This window comes from Bombus pascuorum, chromosome 1, assembly GCF_905332965.1.
Source record: "Bombus pascuorum chromosome 1, iyBomPasc1.1, whole genome shotgun sequence".
In the NCBI taxonomy this organism is placed as follows: Eukaryota; Metazoa; Arthropoda; class Insecta; order Hymenoptera; family Apidae; genus Bombus; species Bombus pascuorum.
Window position 1 is genome coordinate 8,185,463 of NC_083488.1, and position 22,999 is coordinate 8,208,461.

The 22,999-nt window shown below is 37.5% G+C and overlaps 1 protein-coding gene across 4 annotated transcripts in view; it reads left to right on the forward strand.

Annotated features, from left to right (window-relative positions):
- The window catches only part of LOC132916297 (prolyl 4-hydroxylase subunit alpha-1), a 295,125-nt gene that overhangs the window by 59,323 nt on the left and 212,803 nt on the right, over positions 1–22,999 (forward strand). For 2 of the 4 annotated variants that reach the window (XM_060976188.1, XM_060976197.1), the window contains exon 1: positions 2,415–2,700. The exons of 1 other annotated variant lie outside the window; for it this stretch is intronic. The gene's annotated coding sequence lies outside the window, so the exon portion shown is untranslated. Of the gene's footprint in view, positions 1–2,414; positions 2,701–22,999 lie in introns of those variants that run through there. One more of the 4 variants, XM_060976207.1, reaches the window with a different exon arrangement.

A 22,999-nucleotide genomic window follows, 5' to 3' on the forward strand; every position in this document is an offset into this window, starting at 1 on the left:
TGAATATATATATATATATATAATTAATATAATATATATATATATATAATTGAATATGTAATTGAATAACTGTGATTCGTACTTTCTGTTCAAATAATGTGATATATAAAAAAAGTATAAATTTATAAATTTGGATATTTGGAAAATATGGCATCACTTTTAAATAATGATAAATCTACTATATGTATACAAAAAATCATTCAAGTATCCAAAAATTTATCCTGATACACTTATAAAATTTTTGCAAAAAATTATGAACTTTGAGGAACTGCTTGGAACATGGGCCCGTGGAATGTAGTACTTTCTCCTCAAAGAGTATACTTAAATAATGGTAAATATACGTATTGCATATACTTTATGCGTGTATAATGTATGTACAAAAATCAATTAAAATATCCACACAAATACCGCGGTATATTTATAAAATTATTATGAAAAGTTACGACTTTTGAGGAATTTTCTGAAAAATGGGCCTATAGAATATAGTATTTATATTGAAATGGTGGGACTATTTTATGAAATTTGTATTTAGTTTGTAAATATAAAAGAAGAAAGTTCCTTCAGAAGCATTACAATTACCAATCCAAGCATAAGATGCACTAAGCAGATTATGCTTTTTTCCAAAGATTACTTGCAATCTCCTCAAGAAGTAGAAACCAGAAAGCTCCTCAACTTACGTTACTGGCAAGTATTGATCAAAGGTATCCAGACACTGCTCTATTATTAAAATCCTGTGTTTTAAATAATTTGTAGAATATTCTAAACTAATGAGCGCATGGATGACTGATTTAATATTAACACGTCACTCACGGGTTTTTATATCATTCAAATTTACAATTTGTGTGTGTACGTTAATTTTACAGGAAAGACACGTACTGTTATCAATCATGAATTTGCTATTAATTTATATAAATATCACAGTGACGATTAATATGTATTATTATGAATCAATCAAACTGTTACCTCCTCTTAGTTTTTGTGTATCACGTATAATTCATCCAAACCTTTTTACACAAAATAAAAGAATGTAAAAAATTACAATCGCAAAAAATAAACGGGCAAGAAAACAACCATTGTTACAAGGCTCGTTAAACTGGAAATCGATTCGATACAGCGCGGAATGTTCAAATTTTCCTTTACTCTTTCGCTCTGAAAAAGAGAACAGTGATGAAACTGGCTAGACAACGGGTGTTACGTCTATAACTTTGTCGCCGTGTTTCCTGCGAAAGCGTCTACAAGCGGAATTTTTGATACTTAAAGGGCGTACGAAGGGCTTTATGCTAATGGAACGACGCGAACGTAACGTCCGGACGCGGGTGTAAATGCACGCTATCTTGTTGCCGACAAGACTGGCAAGAATAGGATGCTAACGCCATCAATGAGCGCGACAGAGACCAAGCAAGTCGAAAAAGGGTGATGATGGAACGAAAGGAGCGCGCTGGCGAAATGAAACGAATCGGTAACAAGAGACGTTTACGATGGCGCATGGAAAAGTAAACCGCGTAGGAGGCTATTATACGAGCAACCGGAAAAGGAACGGAAAAAGCGAAACGATTAAGAAGAAAACGAGGCGTCGCATCGTGGGAAACGCGGACGAAATGAGTCGAATGGCGAAAGAAGACGACGCGGAGGATGTCCACTGTTCACGAGAGAAAGAACATCGGAGCGAGAAAAATGGAACGACCACCGGCCGGGAGGAGAAGGATAAAGAAGCGACAAGAACGCGCGATAGAGAAAGACACAGTGACGAACGCGTGGTGTGATGCTACAAAACTCGAAGAAATAAAAGAGCGACGAAACCAGGTGAAGACTCGAGTATGAAATACACATTGAAAGAGAATTCGTGCGAATAGTCTAGAACTTCGATTGTTTGATTTGATTTCTCGAAGCGTGAATTCATGGTGGAATGATCTCGAAGGTAGACGCTTGGACTTGTAAGTAGATGTATCTTTTTTCGTGAATACTGCGTATGTTTGTTATGTTTTGAATCAAGTGGGTTTTCCGTTATATCGTCCCTTTTCTGTTTGAATATTTTATGTGGAACGAATATTTCGCTCAGAGCTAAGGAAATACGGAGAATAGGTTAAGGTTAAGGGAACGTATATGCAATCTTATTACTAAGATATCTCATTTTGAAATATTCCCATCTGACGTAGCCTGAAGTAAGAAATTCTACGTTTGTAAATAATCATGCAACCAAATAATTGTTCGATATTCAGTTAAGATCCAATTCTTGTGTTTGATAAAATTTAAGCGACTCGGAGACAAGTTGAATGCTGCTCGCACGTGCAGAAACGGGAACCCTAGAAAAAGAAAGAGCTAGGGAAGTTCGAGCGCGAGCGAGCGAGACGGAAAGTGGAGAGTGGTGGGGATGTGCGCGTCGTGTGGCAGGGGACGCGTGGCAACACGCTCGCCGCAGCATCCGCGTGAAGTCAGTCGGCTGTCGGATCTCGTGCCGTGCAGGTCGTCAGGAAAGTTTTTGTGGTTCATGTTCGGTCGCAAAAGAGCACGCTACGTACCGCGTGGTTATCAATCGAAGTTTTTCATGTGCTTTGTTCAGTGTTACTCAATGTTGTCACTCGTCACCGTTGCCTGAACGTTTCATCGAAGGTTTCAAAAAACGAAGAACGGTGGATTGGAATACTTGGATGAGCTGTGCAACGTGACAGACAGGAGTATCGTCGGATAAGAAGACTACCGGTGAGTCAGCATCACAATTTCATATGCTGTTGTTAAAGCGTGTAACTAATTTCGATATGAAATACGATATCGGTTGAGTCTTTTCGCGCCGGATAATCAAATTCTCGGTTCATTTTACCTTTCGTCGTCGTGTCGTTTGTGCGAAATCAAATGCAAGGACATTTTGATCGTGCTCTTCAAGGGAAGCGTAAATTGCAGTAGGAAAGATAGGTTAACCGTGCCTAGTTTCGACTTTCGACTCAGTTGACGGACGAGCGAGTCACGAACGAGGGCATGAAGTCACGAGTTCTCCTCTACCGGCTGAAAGAGGACCGAACGAGCGTAAAGCTGCGATCGAACGTAACATGTGTGTCACAGGCGTATACATCTACACTGAAACTTCGAGACAGGGAGACAGTAGAGACGATATGCAACTAAGTAGGTGGAGATCTGACGAGAGTAGGATATGCACTGCCTAGCATAAGTATTAGAACACTTAATCGTTCTATTTATTGAAAACTCTTAACAGACCTCGCTTTATTCAATATTTTACGATATAAGACATATATGTTTCCGATGAATTAACGGGTTTGTAATAAAATAATTATAAAACAAATAGAAAGCACTCAATTTAAATTAACATCGTAAAGTGTCCAAATATTAAGCCAGCAGTATTATGCATGTTTAAAAAATCGCAATATTTGTTTTCTCTATTAAGTACGAGCGAGATACGGATCTGTGCCACATTTGTTTACGTACTCCATATTAAACGCTCGCCCCCCATAAAGTCGATTCTAAGAACCAGTAACGATAACGTGTCAGTTATTTAAGAGGTTCAGCGTCGCGTTGTTTTCGCTTGACACTCCACTCAAGCCACATGCACTCGTTTCACGTGCACTGAAAGCATCCGTGCCTCACTAATATGGAGATATTAAGAATCGTAAAACCGTGTTCTTTGCATCACGTATTTTGTTAAAATCCACGTTGCAGACGTTTACCCCTGTGACACGCGCGTGTTTTGGGTTCAAAGAAATATCCGATGCTTCGTCGAATCCATGGCGAAGTATGACTTAATAAACGCGACAGTGACAGCCGGCATTGCAATTGCGTTGTGTCACTGGTCGCGTCATACCAGATACGTCCCACGTATTTCAACGTTCGCCGTCACTGGCTCCCTCGTTGCACAGTGATATAACGCGCAGCGTTCAACAGGGACCGAAACACGCCGTTGCACTTTGTCTCCTCTGTGTGCATGCTTGCGCCGTGTTTTTATGCAGTTCCGGTGACGCGTCTTAAAATATGGAGTTGCAGCGCGTTACGGTAGGGCCGGATGATGTATTTTTGGAGTCACTGGCTCGTTCGTCGTACGAAAACCTTCGTGTAAACACGTTTTTACTTGGAATTTTTCGGAACGTATTTATCGTACGTAACCATGCTTCGTGAACACGCATAAATTCCTGGAGACCCCACGCCGCTTTAAACAAAACAGCCGACAGTTTAGATGTGCGTATTCCTGTTAGTATTTTAAGGGAATTAGGTCCAAATTTTGGTACTTTGACTTTTTAGTGTTTCAATTTTTTGATTACTAAAATCGTCAAGTTTTTTTATGTTAGATAATTAGTAATAACTTAAACTGCGTGTGTTTTTGTGGTTAGCATTGTAGTTTTTTTTTTTTATTTTATTTTGGTTATTTTACAATTTGTCCTTATGGACATTTGGTAAAGTGTTTTATCTTATTGGTGAAGAAAAAAAAAATAAAATAAAAATAAATATAGCATGTGGGTGGCTACCCCCAGCGGGGTGCCAGCTTCGTTTTTTCTAAGTTATATCTTTTATGAGCATTGTAGCATTGTATTATGAAAATTGAGTCGCAACATTTAAGCTTTGACTTTTTAGTATTTCAACTTTTCGGTTATAAAATTATTCGATTTTTATTCGAGTCATTTCCAATTATTTTTATTTGCTATTCGTGTATTCCAATTTCCGGTTGCTCGACTTTATCGTTGTTCGAGTTTATCCATTTATCGACGTTTCGATGCTTTCAATTACTTCGATTCGACGATCGCGCGATACCCCGAATTTTCTAATCTTTCGATCTCTTACTTCGTTTACCAATCAATTTCTCCGGCTCTCAGCCCCTTCTTCGATTCTGTTCTTATTCAGCTCATCGAAGAACCTCCGAACTTCCCATCCACTTTTTCGAGTCCTCCAGCGCCCCTCGAAACTTGTGAAATAGTTGGCGCGCGAAATTTATATCCATCCAGCTCGGTCGGTAATTAGATTCTTATATCACGAGAAGTTTTTGACCAGACGTCATCCTATTAAGTTCGTCGAAACGTTTCTCGTTCCTCGTGTCGTTGACACTCACGAATGATTGAAGAATCTACTACTTTTCTCTCCTTTTCCTTTCCTTCTTCTCTTTTCTTTCCTTCCTTTTTCCTAGTCCCCAACTTTGACTATACATGCATTGTTCGCTTTATTTTCACCTTCCGTATTTTTATAAGAACGATAACGTCTCGTGTTAGGTTTTTTTTCAAAATAGTTCCTAGTCACGGGACTTTCATGTTTCGTTATCCGGCATTTTTTGCCCCAGTTCGCTTTGATGTTGCATTACGATTGTTCCCTCGAGAAGTTAGAAACTCGCTACGCCAGAGAAAAGTGCGATTTCCGCGTGACGATTGTGAATGTTAGTCGCTTGAGTCGTTCACGTTTACGACACTTCTTAGCCCTGTTCACCCTCTCGAATGTTCTGAGCACGAACTTACTCTCTGTCGGTCATGTGTGATTTAGTTCATTATCATTAGAGTCCGGACATTTATATTTTCACGAATATAACGCAAAAAGTCAAACCAAGATAGCCATTCTGTGTATTCTTGGCTAGATTTGCCATAAATGTATAGAAATATGCAGTTTAATTATCATTAAGAACCTAACATTTTGCATACTGTGCACAATGGTTTTTCTTCCTACGATCTTTTTTCCTGAAAATAATTATTTTTAAACAATTTGATCATTAACATCGAAACTACCCATGACGCAGTACTGAGAATGATCCAATTTATGGCATCTGTTAAAATATTAATGAAATAATTTGTTTGAATATTAGATTTCTATATGAAGCGTTACTTTTGACGCTTTCGCGGAAAAAATTGATAATAATTGATATTTTTGTAAATAAAAGATGCGGAAGAGCTTTTGATTGGTAAATGTAACACGTGTAGCTCGGTATACATATATATAGGAAAATCGAAGGTCTGCAGGTGGAGTTGTTTGGAGGAAACTGATACTTTGGCAAAAGTTGCGTTTTGGGCTAACGCGTTTAGCTAGTTTACGCGAGTCTACAGCGTAACTTGCACTGAAATCAAAGTTTTGCAACTGCAGAACCTGCGCAGCGATGGAAGATAATTCTACAAGTCCTGGTAAAATGCAGTTGAACTGCACTTCAAAGGATAGTGATAGAATATCGAATTTCTTTATCGTGAGATTGATTCGATGACCTCGATTCGAAGCTTCTTTGTGAAATTTTTAGATCCTCCTATCTTTGTCTCTTCCTTTCGTTCTCGAATTTCACTTCGTAACTTCCAAGCGTCGTTGTCTTGGGACGTTGCATTCTTAGATGTTGTGCTCACCTTTGCTGATCTTTTTCTAAACGTTCCGAACTCTACTCTTCGAGATCTCTGTTTTTCTTTGTATAAAATTTGGATTTCTCCGCTTCTTCGATAACAAATTTTCAATTGCCATCATGATCGACCCGAGTCTAAGATTTTGTATTTCGGATCTACCATCTCATCAACGCGATATCCACCAAACTTCGTCTCGATCGGCCACTGATAACGTTTGGTGACACAACCACGTTTTCTTCGATTCTTTAAATTTTTCTCGAAACGAAAATCAAACGATAAGCATTGGGGGCACTTCGAAAAAAGCTTGGCGAAAGGGCGAGTTGAACGTTCGAGCAATCTCGTCCGAGTTAGAATCTTTGAAACGATAAAGATAAATCGCGTCAGGGGGCAAAGGGGACACGGTGGCCATTGGACGGTCCGTTTCCAGGGCATCTCGCGATGCTTGCATACGGTTACGTCACTGCTCGGAGAAATGTCGACCCACGTGGGTCTGCTATCGCTGTCGCTTCGCCTCGTTCATTGTATTTAAGCTGTGCGTCGGGTTTTACGGGGTCGAATTGCGCCATCGGACAGCGTCGTTGCTTCGCCAATTTATGACTCGTAAATTTCGTTAGATAGCGCTCGAATTCTTCGCACACAGCCATCCATAACTATGGGGTTGGCAACTAAGTGATTGCGGACTTTGTCAATAGGTGGTACTAACAAAATCCGCAATCACTTAATTGCCAACCCCATAGTTATGGATCGCTGTGTGCGAAGAATTCGAGCGCTATCTAACGAAATTTATGAGTCAGTACCACCTAATTAAGAAAATTAAGAAAATCCGCAATCACTTAGTTGCCAACCCAATAGTTCGCCGACTACTTTTTCCTTCCTCTTTGAGGAGACTGCAATGCTGACGATTCTGTTAATGTCTAGAATAACTAGAAAATGCGGAAGTTTATGCAAATTCGTACTTTTAAAGGAAGCAAACTTAACATAAACCTGTTTTATACGCTAAGAATCGCAACGACCACTATAGTTTGGATATTTGATATATTTCTGTATATCATTCGCTTTCTGTGTATTGTTTCACTGTCAAGGTGTGACTGCAAACTTTATATGTTTTAGCTGCAATAGATTGAAATATATTAGGTCGTCCGAAAAGTTTCTTTCGTTTTATAGGGAAATAATAGACTCATAATGTATTTTATTTTATATTACTTTATTATTATTGTGAATTATGCACGAACATAATTGTTTTATCGTCCAGTCGCGGGGAGACGCGATCGCGATGAAGCGCGTCAACGGGAGTTGCAAATTCCTGTTACGATTAGAATAAATGACGCCACGAACAGATCGATCCTCTATTTCGATTAGGATAATAGAGGTGGTTTTAATGAGTAGCACTTGAGTAACAGTTGAAAGATATTATATATTTCCAACAACTTGTAGGCACGATGATTACGCTCGTTGCGTATATATATGTCGGGTTCGCATTATGATTAGGCGCGTGTAACGAATCTTCATTTGGATTAGACATTGTTATACGCAATAGAGAAGATATTTACTAGTACAAATATGATTACAGAATTTGACAAGACACTCGAGATGCTAATGACAATGATCTTAGGTTCAATAACTAATCTGCGGTCAACGGAATGACAAACATACTTTCTTCCAAAGTGTAAGTCGGACTCGTTATTAAAAATGTGGAGTATCCACTGATCGTAAAGACGTTGTTTTACTCGCTGACGAGATCGCACGAGAATGTTCCTCTCCGTCATGGTGATGCTGCAGACTAAAACTATGATGGGGTGTGTCTCAGGACACGAGATCATCAGATTCGTCGAGAACAACCCTCGTTCGGAAAGTGAGGGAAATGGACGTTGCTGTTAATTGATTAATTTCTATATTTGTGGTTAGAGAAAGATGCTAGTTGCCCTTGAGAGAAAGTTGCTAGCGGGAAGCGTCGTTCGTGAGAAAAGCAGATTTCCCGTATCTTCCCGTAGTAGGTGATAGATTTAGAGACTGTTAGGATAAAGACTGTTCGTCCGTTTGAAGGACCTTGGTTAACTAAATCCTAAGATTTATAGCGGGTCCTCAGGCTAGGTGAACATGTACTGTGGAGATGCATCGACATCTGGTAATCATCTTGCCCGAAGAATTGGAGCCGTGTGTGGCGAGTCACGGGGCAGAAACCATTGGAATGTTTACTGTCGAGTGCCGCTACAACTATTCTTTTTAAGGAGAGCTTATACAATTACTCTATACCTCTATTAGGTAAAAACGTTCATCCCGTGACCGCGGCTACGTTCGGCGACTAGTTGTTGCCTTGAGCCCAAGCTTATTATCGCAAATCTTGGACAATTATAATCGGGTTAACTTATAAAGATTAAAGTATTGAGGATTTTCCAAAGAATTCCAAAGGGAAGGCCCGGTGTCCTTTCATCTCCGACATATATATGTTAATTAATATATGTTGACTGAGTTAAAGTAGTGAACCCAGTGCAGAGCTGTCGACTGATCTGTAATCGTAGATCCAGTCTAGATATGTTGACTGATCTGTAATCGTAGATGCAGTCTAGATATGTTGACTGATCTGTAATCGTAGATCCAGTCTAGATATGTTGACTGATCTATAAACGGAGGTCGAGTCTAAAGATGTAATAACTGTTCTGTAGTCCATGAACCAGTGAAGTCTGGTGACGATGTTGTCGCTAAGGAAAACTCTTGTTCGGTGGAGACCGCCCCACTACTGATCGCTTGCGGGTGGTAGAACCCCAGGAAACATGGGAATATGTTTCCCCAATTTTTATCTGATGGAGTAATAACCATAGGGAACGTCTCGATTTGAAGGTGTTTTATACCACTTAAAGGCCTCATCGGTAATTCAAGAAGCCTCGTTTTATGGCCGTTCCTTAGGATTATTGCGACTCGCTTAATTATATGTGCACAGCTGATGGACGTCTCGACCGCAGAGAGTCACCGGACGTAACAATAATAATAGAAATATAACGAAATGGATCATACCTAATTCAATAAAATAATTTTTTTTTTATTTTATTTTGTTTTTTTTTTACAATTTGTCCTGAAGGACATTTGGTAAAGTGTTATATTTTGTTGGTGAAAAAAAATAAAATAAAAATAAATATAGCATGTGGGTGGCTAACCCCAGCGGGGTGCCAGCTTCGTTTTTTCTAAGTTATATCTTTTATGAGTAAAATAATATAAAACAGAAATTGTTGTTCATCTATTATCATCTTATGAAATAAAAGAAACTTTTCATACAACCTAATACTATGTCATAATACATATGTATTAGTTTAAAAAATGTCCGCGTTGTTGTAAATATTTTTCTCCGTGAAATTTGTCTTGTTCGAATCATTGTAAAAAGTTTAGTAGCGACGAGAAATGTATGGAAGAAACATTATGGGTGCTAGAATATTTCTCCACTTTCCTGGAGAAGGATAAACGTGGACAACGGTTGCGTTTGTTACGAGATGTTCAATGTGAATCGTTGTTGGTACTTTTGGTTGTATCGATGTTTGAAATTTGAATTAGATTCGCAAACTTCTGTTTCGTCTCGGTTTTTTCAAGAAATTTCCCTGAGGATTTGGGGAATAAGGTGGCATGAATTCAGAGATAGGATCGGTCTATCTATCATCCTTGCTTTTATCTTTGCCCCTATAACTTCGTCTTTCGCGACTATTGCTCCTTGGAGGGTATGTCCGTAGGAAGTGTAGTTGTCTGCTTTAGATTATTCCTAGCGTACGCGTTATGGGGATGCCTGCTATGGAGATAAACAAATGTGGCTTGACTTATGGCGACAATATCTGAAAAAGTATAATACACAAATCTCCTCGATGTATCTGTAAAACGATATATTTGTATGATGGTGAAAATTTTTCAGGCAAAAGATCTATCTCAAGATTAAACAGATTTGCATCCAGTGTTGAATCTATAATTTTCAACTTTGTAGCTTCGGTCGCTCTAATTGCTCGGTGAGGTATTTCGATGAAAAACCGACGTTAACAATTTTGTACAAAAACAGAGAGAATTGGGAAATAGAATTTCAAGCGTTTAGGCGCAAAATATCTTATGTAGAGCTTGAAAATCAAACGAGCAAAGGGTAGCGACATAATGCGCTTGGCATTTATAGATGCCAATTTTATACAGCGTACGTTAATCATTAAAAATAAATTTTGTCTCCTCATAATATCTTACTATAGCTCTAACAAGAAAATAAGATCATCCTAGGTCTTTCCATTTGCAATTTTCCAGTTAAATTATATTTTATCAAAGGTACCCGAGTTCATAAACTGCACACCCACTGCCTACATCGAAATCATGTCAAATAGATTTAAGCAACCTCCAGGAACGCCACGCGTTCAATTATATCCTCGACCAATAGTCAGCACAACGCCAAATCGTCGCCATATAACAATTACCCAACTCTCACCCTATTCACCTAGCTAAAGACCAATTACCACAACTTCAATCCTCGCTGTATTCGCCATAAGAGCGGCCTGCTACTTTTCCCGGGGAACGAAGATGTCGCTTATCGTACGACAAACGAAACTTTGGCTCCTGTCGTACGATAAAAAGAGAAGCAGGGTAACTTCCATCCTTCATAAGTATTCTGGCTTTTCGCGAGCAACTGCCGCGTTTCTCATAATCGTAAACACAACCACGTTGGAAAGCGAACTTCTCCCGTACCATCAGTCCTGATAACGCGTTTAAGCTCGGCTTAATCCGGATTGTTATTTCTTTCGCCGGTTATTGCGGAAGTGAGCCACGCCAGAAGTTACTCTGTTCTACGCCTCGACATAACTAGCAAATGCAGCCTGTAACGTTGGCTTCTGGTTTACCGTGCAGGTTTACGAAGACTTCGGTTGAAAATTGTAAAGGGTACGTTTTTATTGTTCGCGTTACTTTCTTACGCCCAGGGGCAGAGTTTAACGACTTTGTTTAGAGAGCATTGGACGGTATGTAAGGGTTGATGAGTTGTTGATCTTTGTTTCATAACTCGTATTAAAGGAAATGGCTGGTTGTTTTTGGAACGAAGCAAGCGATGGAAAGAGCTATAGTTGGTTTTAAGTACTTTTTAGAGTGGTATATAGATTAGAGCGTTGATTCTAGAAACGCTTATTTTTTAAACAGATGTGATAGAGTTTTATTCTTTGAAAGCTGAATATCGTTTCGTATATCTTATTTAATCCTTAAAGCTTCAAGTGTGCCTCTCAAGCACCATCGATGTGCAGCGCTATACTCGAAGTGTGCCACACATTACTCAATTATAATTAATATAAATAATAATTGTAATCAAAATTATATTACTTCTGAGATGAATAAAGATTGTTTTGAATGATTTTAATATTATTACTTACACGTCATTGTAGCATTTAAAATCTGACACTTAAAAACTTGCAAGTCCAAGTATGATGAGTATAAGTTGGAGTTGCCGATTGATATTTACAATTAAAAGTCGGAGCGTTAAGGGTTAATTAATTTTCATAAGAATCATTCGTCTTAAGACGAGTATCCACGATATTTTTCTATCTCTTAACTATATCTGCCTTGAGTCATTTATACGAATATCAAGATGCTGGCGTTCAATGAATCACCCTGTATAATTATTATTTACTTTCTCACTCCGTAGGCAGGTAACGTGACTTTCGAAACTGGTCACTAATTTTTGTAGTATCCTATATAAATCTTAAAACACTTTTGTTGAATCACCCTGTACAATATTCAAATTAACAATTCAAATCGATATAACTAACGTTTACTGTACCAACACTCACTTTTGTACCATTCTGTACTTACATACATTTCATTGTACAAATACCTCTTGTAGCCACTGTACACTGTATATTTCAACTGCAAGCAGGATAGACTTCTCTATTTCGATCATTCATTTTTTGGCCACTCTGTATCCATATACATACATTCCACTATCACCATCTATCTTTCCGCAAAAATACTCCACGAGATTGCTACCATCGTTTCATCTACAATACTACCACGCATACTACAGTTTCATACAACATACCGACAGAATTCCGGATTATCAGGGAGATGTTTAACCTTGAACGATATGCTAGCGCCGGAATTACGCGAACCACCATCTCCAGATAATGGAGAAGATCGCAACGTCGACGCATCTTCTCCATTGTGGTCTACGCAATTCGAAGAAGCAAGTCTTCGCGTTACGACGATTCTCGCGCTTTTAGATAAGGCGTAACGCTCTTGCAGCTCTGAGAAACGTTTGTGCGCCGTTCTATAATATAACCTCTGGCGAAATTCTTGCCACTTGCCATTCAGAATTAATAGGATACTCGTGCAAAATCTCGCAGATTTCACGTTTTATTTCCGGCTATCTCGGATATTAGAAGCGTTTGAAAGTTGTAAACCGCGCGTTAAACAATTCATGATACGAACGTCTGAACAATTATTTTACGTTTCGAGATTTTTGAATATCTCCGTCAGTTTGATCGTCCAGTTCGTTAAAATTTGTCGGAATTTTGTCTTTTCAACTACGTTGGCTTTTAAGGGCCATTGAGAATTCGAAATCGTGCGCCAGATGCAATGAAATACAGAAATGTGGAAATTTCTCGATATTTTCAGATTTTCAATTTACTTATGAATTTTGTCTTTATTTAAAATTCTATTGAATTTATCACGTGTGCAACTTCGATATTCACGATTCCAGAGATCGATTCGTTCGAATAAACACACGATTTTCGCGTTATTTACGAGCAGCGTGAGAATTTAATTTCGCCGTGTGTTGTTCAAAAAAACAGAGCAGTAACTTATTTTTACAGCATAACTGGGCAATTATATACGTTCTTCGGCTGCGTGGTTCTAAAAACGACGTTTATTAATTCAATGAAATGGCAACATGAATTGCGATGGAAATTGTTGCCAGTTACGTGAATAGGACACGAAACTGTAACGAACCTTACGAACGCAATTGAAGCGAATGATATATCAGAACATTAATTCACCACGTTTGATGAACGATATTTATTCTCCTCTTTACTCTTCAGAATGTATTATTCTTTCTCTGTAACTTTCTCAAGTCGATTTCTTTAGCGTTTAATAATTAGAACTTCTGTTAAAGCAAAAATGATGTGTGTATGTACGAACAGGCTGAACGGTTTCAATCTACGAATGCAAATTGGTCGTACACTACGCGTTGTATAAGAAAAGTAATTTAGATAAGAAGCAAATGTAAGTTAAGCAGTTTCTTATAGATCGGCGCGTAATGGCCATACGAAGGTAACATACGTCTTCTTCAATAAAACTGTATATTTTTAAATGTAAAATGTAATTACCATTCAGCTCTACGATGCAGCTCGTTATTCTCTACAAAAATGTATTAATCTATTTATATCGAAAAACCATTAGTTTGATAGCTATTTTAACTTCAATCTGTCGAGCTTAACGTATGAAGCGTAAGAAAAGGCGCGAAGCCGTGTTCTTCTCTTCGCGTTGCTTTTGTTTCGACAAATTAATGTTAAATCTCAAACTGATTTTCGGTAGAAATAAGTTAACGCTTTTTTGTAGAGAATGTCCAATTGTATCGATGTTACAAAATATATACAGTGTCACTTAAGGAACTCAAAGTCACTTTGACATCTCTGGAAGTGTAAGATATAAAAGAACATAATTGCATCCATCCGACGAATCCTTTGAAATGTAACGTAATTCGCTTAAAATCTTTTTCGATAAAAGAAAAAATCGGTAACGAATTATTTTAGATGGTACTTCTTGTTGGTCCATTCTGTATAAGAATATCACATTCTTCGGCATCAGAAGTTACAAAATAATAAAGCCGAGACAGTCAATTTGCGAGGGCATCGCCAATTAAACGGTCGTCGAATTATCGAGGCAGAGCGGCGTCCTAACGCGTAACAGGCCAACACCGAATTAATTAACAACGTCGTGAAAATTCATTTGCGTGGAATTGCCCGATCGTAACGAGGCAGCCTTCATTCCGCTCTAATGATACTCGCGATCGAACCAACTTTCAAACCCCTTTCGCCCCCTTCGTTTTCTCTTTCATCGGGCGTCGTTAAGGGCCGCGCTGGTTCCGTTGAAACGAATTTCAAGACCGCGACAGAGAGAACGTTCCACGTGCCCACTAGACTCGATTCGTAACGCCATCATGGACGATTGTTTGCCAGCACGGCGAAACCCCTTCGTTCGAGAGATCGTCTGAAAATTACCATCGACCGAGACACCGGTCGTTCAACACGGTTCAGACCGTTTTCTTTTATGTTAAAGCCCGACGATACGGGCGGAAACGAGCCACTGAACTCTGCCACTTTACTTCCCTTATCCCGTTCAAGAACTTGCTTACCCCCGTCATTTTATTCCTCTTACTTCCTATGCTACTTTACGCACTTCTAATTTACCTCCGCTACATTTACATTCTTATTGTACTGCTGTTACATTTTCCCTAGTTTAATTTTAATTTCTTGCTCGCTACATTTTGATTATTCTCATGTTAAGTACTTGGTTAATCGATCTTCTTTATTCGACTGGATGCTTCTCGGTATATTACTCAAAATAATTAGAGCGCCATTTTATGTTTCACTTTAATCCTTATAGCTATTTCTTGCACCTGTACATTCTTTTTTAAAGCCAATTCATACTTGTACACTATTCAGCATGTTAATTATTTGCCCGTATGTGTAATGTGTTCGTATTTTCATGAGCACAGCTGGAGAAATTTCTTTCACTCCCCAAGTATTGTAATTTTGGGAACTTTTACCGATATTTTATCGATACCGACATTCGTACATATTATGTACATTTTCTGTGCATTTCTTTTAAACATTTAAATTGTCCGTAAATGTATAAATATTTAAGTTCGTACACGATACGTCAATCTATCAAGCCTGTGGGGCTACTTTGCTTCTGTTTGCGTAGTCAATGCGATTAAACCATTCAATAACTGTCATAGCTCACATAATAATTTCCCACAGGGTAGTTATAATTGTTATAAACAATGCATATTAAACAGTATCTGGCATTTTGTACATTCCTTCTCTTTCCTCTTCGTGACTTAACATCATCCATTTTTCCTTTTCTATAATATCCTCCCTTCCCTGCATCTTTTCTCTTTCTTTCCATTTCACAACTTTAACTGTCTTCTCTTCCACCCTCTTCTACCCTCTCGCGCTATCTTTTTCTCTTTTTCCGCGGTACAATCACAATCAGTCCATTTCCCCTCTTCATCTCGCGCCGCTACGTTTCTCTGCTTTCTATCTTCCTCACTCTCATCGCATATCACTTTTCTCCACCCTCGAGTCCCCTTTTTCACCCTGTTCGGATGCAGCCTGAACACTCGAGAGTCTGCCAAGTCCTCGTTCGTCCAACAGGCAATCGTCGAGGCCACGTTCTCGCCCGCGTGTCGTCCTTGATTCCCCTCATTGCTCCTTGCTTCCCTTTAACCAAGGTGCCCGTGAATTTTGTCGAGCCTCGAGTGCGAAATAAAGGCACTCTCGTTAAAACGAACCTCCTTGTCGGAATTCAAATAGACTGTCCTTCGTTCCGGTCCCTCCTAGTTTCGTTTCTTCGGTTTCATTTAGCGCTTGTTCTCCACCTTTTCGAGCCGTAGCCTGCTGCTTCTCCTTTGAGCTGCTCTCTGTATTAGAATGTCTGTATCAGAATGAGAGAGTTTAATTTCCGTTTTCGTGTCGTCTTTCAGTCGGACGCTACTGGGATTTTTGGCTCTTCTCTAATAAAAGTGAAAACGCTTTGTAACGTTGATCTATCTTGTTACTGTCATCTCGTTAGTAAAAAAGGTTCATCGTTATTTTATTCTGTTGCGAGGTAAAGAGTAATTAGCGTGAGAAGATCACGCTTAGAGTGATTTATAGGGAAGACATTGGGTTGCCAGTTTCTTGCGCGCCAAGCTATAAGTAAAAGCGCGCCGAGTAGGAGACCGTTTTCGCCTCGATTTATCAACGTTCATACACCAGTTTCACCGCGAACATTAATCGAAATCAAGATCGCAGTCGACCTTGAAAGATCAAGTGCGATAAACCACGTTGAAATGTAGATGTACTTCTAAGAACATTCTTTCACGTTTAAAACTATTCGTGATAGTTACTACTGGCTATATTTTAGATAAAAAAGTACACAGATCAAAGTAGTGAAATTTCTATTAATTTCTTATTATTTGTAATAAGTAAATTATAATTATCACGAAATGACGAATTGCGAGAATATATCGTATTTGTTTAAAAAAATAGTATCCACCGGACCGACATGACCGGGACGTTGGAACTTTGAAAATTTTCGCACCGCTCCAAAGAGATCGAAGACTCTTTGCGACTTAATTGCTTAAAAAGCGTTACAACTTATCGATATTTTTAGTGAAATCGTTATGTTTCGACGTAATATGATCGAATGTAAAGATTATTTTGTATTTTTTTAAAAAAATAGTATCCACCGGACCGACATGACTGGGACATTGGAACTTAGAAAAATCTCGCACTGGTCCGAAGGAGCAGAAGATTAATTGTTGGTCATTCTCTTTGAGTCGAGAAAGAATTTCAAGACTATTAAGTGCTTTAACTATTTTCTTCGTTTTAAATATTTCCAGCTGGTTTCTCCTATCGCGAAGGATCATCCTCGGAGCTCTCTGTTCTTTCGCCATTGTGAGCGTTGACCGTGCAATTACACGTGTTTCTAATGAACGTCGAGAGACGATCGAGATTACTTAATTTCCAAAATTGCTTGGCTGCTTCGCACGAACAAACACAATGCAACGAATGAAAATGAAAACCTTTTAGTACGTCGACGAGAGACGTTCGTTCTACTGAAACTACCCTTCTTATTAGTAAGCCTGCAAAAAATATTTTCTCAGATTGTACTATACTTATCATGGCATTTTATATTAATTGATTTTTACTAATTATCTAATTGCAAGTTTATTAAATTTTATTTCGCTTGGTAGTATTTTAAACTCTATATATATACAAGAAAAGCGCTTCGTTAGAAAATGAGAATATTTGTATCTTGCAGCACCCTTTGTACAGCCACTGTATGTATTTTCTCATGAAATTAACACATTTCGATTTCACTATACATACGTAGGAATTAAGGACTAAAAAAACTAGAGAATTTTCATTTTATTTAAACAACGAAATTTTGTCGTTTTCAGGAATAAAATACTCGTAATTTTTTCCGGCGCACGATTAATTTACCTTCAAATTTAAGTCGCTTTTTACTGGAATTTTCTCTGCTACACCTATTATTTGCGAATAATACCGGACGGACGTCGTTTGCTCAGATTGGTCCAGCCAGCAAACAATATTTCTTCGGCGTCGTTGGGACGAGTTCGCAAAAACGATGTAGAGCCAGATGTCGTAACTGAATCTCGGGGCTTGCTACTCGAAAACGCTTAAATTTCAACTGTAACCCTTGTATTTCGTTCGAGCTGGATTTCGATATATATCTATCCGATAAAATGAGAAAACGCGATGCCTGGGAGAATTTAACCCGACGATTCTTAATGTGTTCTATGAAATATTACGAATCCTGGTTCTCGTATTTTTCTCAGAAACTAAATGAGAAGGTAAACTGGGTCGAGTAATAAATCCATTTTTCGACGGTGTATGCTTACCCTGGAATATTACAAAAATCTTACTTATTCTGACTTACGGTAAACGAACATAGGGGGAGATTGCTGGATTGTCGAATAAATCTCAAAAGTAAATTTCTTCTAAAAGACAAAGGATGTATGTGTAATCTTTAGAATTGCAGATTAATTTCAAGGGAAGGGAATTGCACGGATAAAATCTCCTTTTCTCAGATGTATGAAAAATTAAAGAAAGCTTGTCGAATTTCCGGAGGGAAAAGTTATTTTTTAATTTGTGATATTTGAGAATATTAGGATATATTCAACGAAACTAGTACTTTCTAACTTTCATATTATTCGGTAGATCATCGTTCAATTTAACGGGAAAAGGAAATTTTGCAGAGAAAGGAACATATGTAATTTAATAAACTTGTAGAAGATAATTGTACAAATTGACAAAATGAATAAGATTTTATGTCATAGTTATATGATATTAGATAAAAAGATGAAACTCAAGATATAGATATATCTATAATTCTGCTAGAAATTTTGACCAAGTAGATCTTCTAATTATCTATGTTTTATATTTTGTATTTTTTGGAATTTTATATGGCGACTCGGTAAAATAAAAAATGTAACACGATTGGCGATGACAGAATCGTGGCACTTTCACCGCATTTGCCGACCATTCTTTCTAAACGATCACTGTGGACACCCTTTTGAGGCTCTCTTGGACGCGATATAATACTATACTCAGCTACCACAATGCAGTGATCGCACTTAAAGCCACTCCTGGGGCCGAGTACGCGAGTGCACACAGTTCAGCACATAGTTCACGTGATCTTGAAACCTGTACTTTTTCATGTTTCGATTATGCCTTTATCTTTCGTAGAATTATTTTCCACGTTACACGTCGTGTTAAATAAATTTGAATTGAAAGCAAAGATTTTTCTGCAAAGCTCGAATTATTAATGTGTATAAATAATGAAGTAAATTACTGAGTAAACAGCGAAGCAGAGGAAGATGACTTTGATCGATACTTGGTGTTTGGAGCATTTCGTACTTCCGCAACTGGTACAGCATTCTATTTCCATAATTTATTCCGCAGAGTCTATTTCTCCCTTGCAGAAATTCCGCAAAATATTTTTAACGCGGTAGAATTTCGATGAATTTTTGTTTCGATGTCGTTTTCAGCTTTTTGTGCAAAGCTATTACAAAGCAAAAGATTTCCCTTTAGAATATTATTAAATATTAGATTGAATAATATTAAATATTGGAATTTTCAAAATCCTCAAAATATACATTGGTCTGCAAAGGTTTCCCCTTAATCCCTCCATATTCCAAGTAAATTAATTAAATATATTTATAAGATAAATGTATCTATGTATTTCGCTGAAATCGTTGAAATTTTTGTGCATTATTTTCTCTTTTATAAAATCATTGGAAAAAACGTGTTCTTAATGTCTATTACGAATGAAAGTAATTTTTAGTGTAGGAAGACAAGTTTCTAAAAAATTCAGTCCTAGCAGGGTATTTTTAAACATCTATTGCACAATTTTTTCAATAAATACATTTATAATGATGGCATATTTTTACTTACTTTTGTGCAAAATCGAAAGATATATATAATATACAAATGTATTATACAAAATATCCATAGTAGAAATACTCGTCATAATCTCTAATATGTAGAAGGAATTTCCATTTAACTGTTATTTTTTTTAAATGTGCATATAAAGATACAAATTTGCATTAAAACTCGCACAATCTGATAATTAGTATCTAATAATCTTTTTTCTTTTACAAAACTGCTCTAACTTCATTTTTCGAATAAAAAAGTATAAAATCTGTAGCGCGTATAGTTGAATAAAATTCTGCTAATTAATTCTCAGTCGATAAGTTTTCGACAGTCCACTAGTTAATTAGTTTGTAGAAAACCTCGAATATCAGGTTCAAATTTTTCGTCAGAAGTAACAGCGGTTCGTTAAATATTTTTCAAATTTAACTAAATTTTTTATGTGGAAATATCTCCGTGCTAAAGGCGTATCATAGACATACACAGACCTTTTTATACGTATTTCCAGGATTCCGATATATGTATTGAAATTACGCATTATATATATATATAATTGAATGCGTAATTTCAATCAATGATTGTTAATTACACGCTGACGTGTAATATTTACTTCGGGAAACCATTAATTTGCGGCTTCCTTATTAATATTCATGGGTTTTCAGAGTGTTAAAGTATTTATTCGTGATGACTGGATAATACACAGCGTCATATTATTTGGAATAGTCGAACGTCATCGAGAATGTATGTAATTTCGACTTAATAGCAGATAAATTGTATCTATGAATACGAAACCTGTAAACGTACAAATGTTTTATTATTTATTTTATACGTGGATATATATTTCAGAAGTTGTGTTTTTAATAACTGCATCTAATCTAATACAATATTCCTAATATTCCTTCAATGGTAAACAGTATTCTTTATTATATTTTTATTCAAAATTGTTTCATTTCTATTCCTAGATAATTTATTTTAGATACTTTTTCTAACGACTCTAAAATATTCAATCTAACAAATTTTCACGTTTTAACTTAAATGAATTTAATTTCAATTTTTTATTTTTATGTATTAGAATGTTATATTCTAATACGAAAAAATATTTCCGTATATTTATTCAGAATTCTTGTATTTTTGTCGAATTTCGTGTGACATATTTCATTTAAACAATTTTATCTCTTGAGTACGAAATAGCGTTTCGTGTTACATATTGTGTAACCCATCTTGTACATGCAGGATACTAAACGACATTTCCTCGCAAAATGCCCGAGTACCATACCCTGACATCTTGTAAATTACTGTCCACGGATGAGCACCTTCTGTATGTTATAATATAGTATAAAGTTATAATACTTATTCGAGTATCACGTAGTTCCTTCTTAACGAAGTAATAACTTCGTTGTTATCCAGCGAGCCGTACAGCAGATTATAGATCGCTGTTTTATACCTAAACTCAGGTAAGATGGGTAACCCAAATATTACGCAACCCGAGTCCACTATTTAAATTATAATTCCAAAATCAAATTAAAATCACCTTTTCATAATTTCATCATTCTCATGCACAATACCTATTACGATCATCATTTTTTGGATCGTATGAATAACCGCTGGTCACTTCGTAGATAGTTCAATAATTCAAGACGTACGAAACGAAGTTCATGATTGCCTGAATTGTGACTTATTTTTGCCCAAAGATTATCAGCACTAATGAAATATTCTATCGGAATTGTATTCCTCATTTCCAATGAAAATATCGTTCTAGGAAGGATATGACAAATCAGGATCATTTTTCACAATATCCACCGCACATCTTGTGAAAGTCTCGCTTCTGACTAGTAGAATGAATTATCCATTTGAGTAGTCGATGAGCCACGTAAATAAAGTAGAGTGGCTACGATCGAAGATGCTGAGAACAATAGTCAACGCCTTATGGTATGTCAGAAACGAGGATATACGCAAAGACTTAAAACCAACAGTCAAAGAAGAAATCAGGTACGCAGAAAAATACAAAGAAAGAACGGTAACACATCCAAAGTAGCTGGCTGCTGAAGCGAGCAAAACTCTCATAGAAAGAAGACTAAGAAGAAAACGCACTGACCTGGCTAAAGAAATAAAATACAACTCGAAGATGGTATTCCGCTGGGGGTAGTCATCCACATGTTATTTAGCGATTAAGTTAGACAAATTTACCAAATGTCCAGCTGGACAAATTGTAAAGTACAAATTAAATAATAATAATAAAAAAAAATGTGAGTAATTGAAGAACGTAAGGCACACAATACGTTTTTGTTGCTTGCCTCGCAATTTCTTTAAGAATAATCTCCTGAATTTCCATGCATTTCGCCCGCCCCCACCTTTCACGACTCTATGATAAACTCCGGGGGAAATAAAGAAAAATTCCAAACTGTCGCTTAAACTTGCCGGATTTCGGTTTGTTTCGCGGAAAAGTCAATTATCGGTTGGCAGACGGAAGCGTGTAGCCATCTAGACGAACGGACTCTCGATTCGATTTCGGTTTTTCATCTTGCCCCTGTTCGCTTTCTGTTCCGCATTTAAAGCAGGAAATTAAGCGCCTCCCCCTCTCACTCTCTTTCTCTCATCGTCTCTTTCGGTTGAAGCCACCTTCTGCTCGCGAAGTTCCGCGCCGGTTCGACGAATAGACTGTTGCTCGAAAACGTAATTCAACGGGGCTTTGTGCCGTAAAATGCCCGCCGTCGACGGCCCTCCGACGGTTAATATGGCGGCTGCATTGTTTCACGAAACACGCTATCGGGCTAGTAATACGCTCTCGTTTCGTGCTTTCGCCTGGGTTTTGACTTCTAGCTCTCCCTTTCTCCGTTTTCGAGAGAGAAAGACAGAGAAAGAGAGAGAGAGAGAGGGAGATCTTTCGTTCTGCTGCGTGTTCCTGATGAATGCAAACGGAACTTCTAGCATGCTCATAAACGTGAAACACGTGGTTTTAGTTTGATCACGATGGTTTTCAGTTACGACATTGTGGTTAGAGTGTTTATCGTGCTGGGAAGGATTGCCGGCTTTAAGTGAATGGGGATTTCAGTGGCAGCGTTCAACGAACCTCCTATTCGAAGGTGTTTGTTTAACCTTAATCCCTATCATCCTTTAACCGAAGGTGTTTCTACCATTGTGAAGTTCAATGTTTATAAAGAGAAATTAAAGTTAGATACGTACACTGATTCTAATTTTTTCTCCAACTACGAATATGATGTACGTTTATTGAAATTCCTGTCCGAAATATGTTTAAATATGTATAGCATAGAAGCAGGACGAAGACGATTAAAGGGTTTAACATATGTTCCTAGGAAAAATTCCAAAAATTCTTCTAGTAATTTGACGTGAGCTAAACGTCGTTCATTAAACGTGCCAACTTTTCTATTCTAAACATGATTAAAACGTGTAAAATATATTCCTAGGAAAGATCAGATAAAAATTCTTCCAGTAATTTGACGTGAGCTAAACGTTATTTATTGAACGTTCCAATCTTTTCTGTCCTAAGCACAAGCTGAAGAAGCTCGTTCCTCAATATTATAT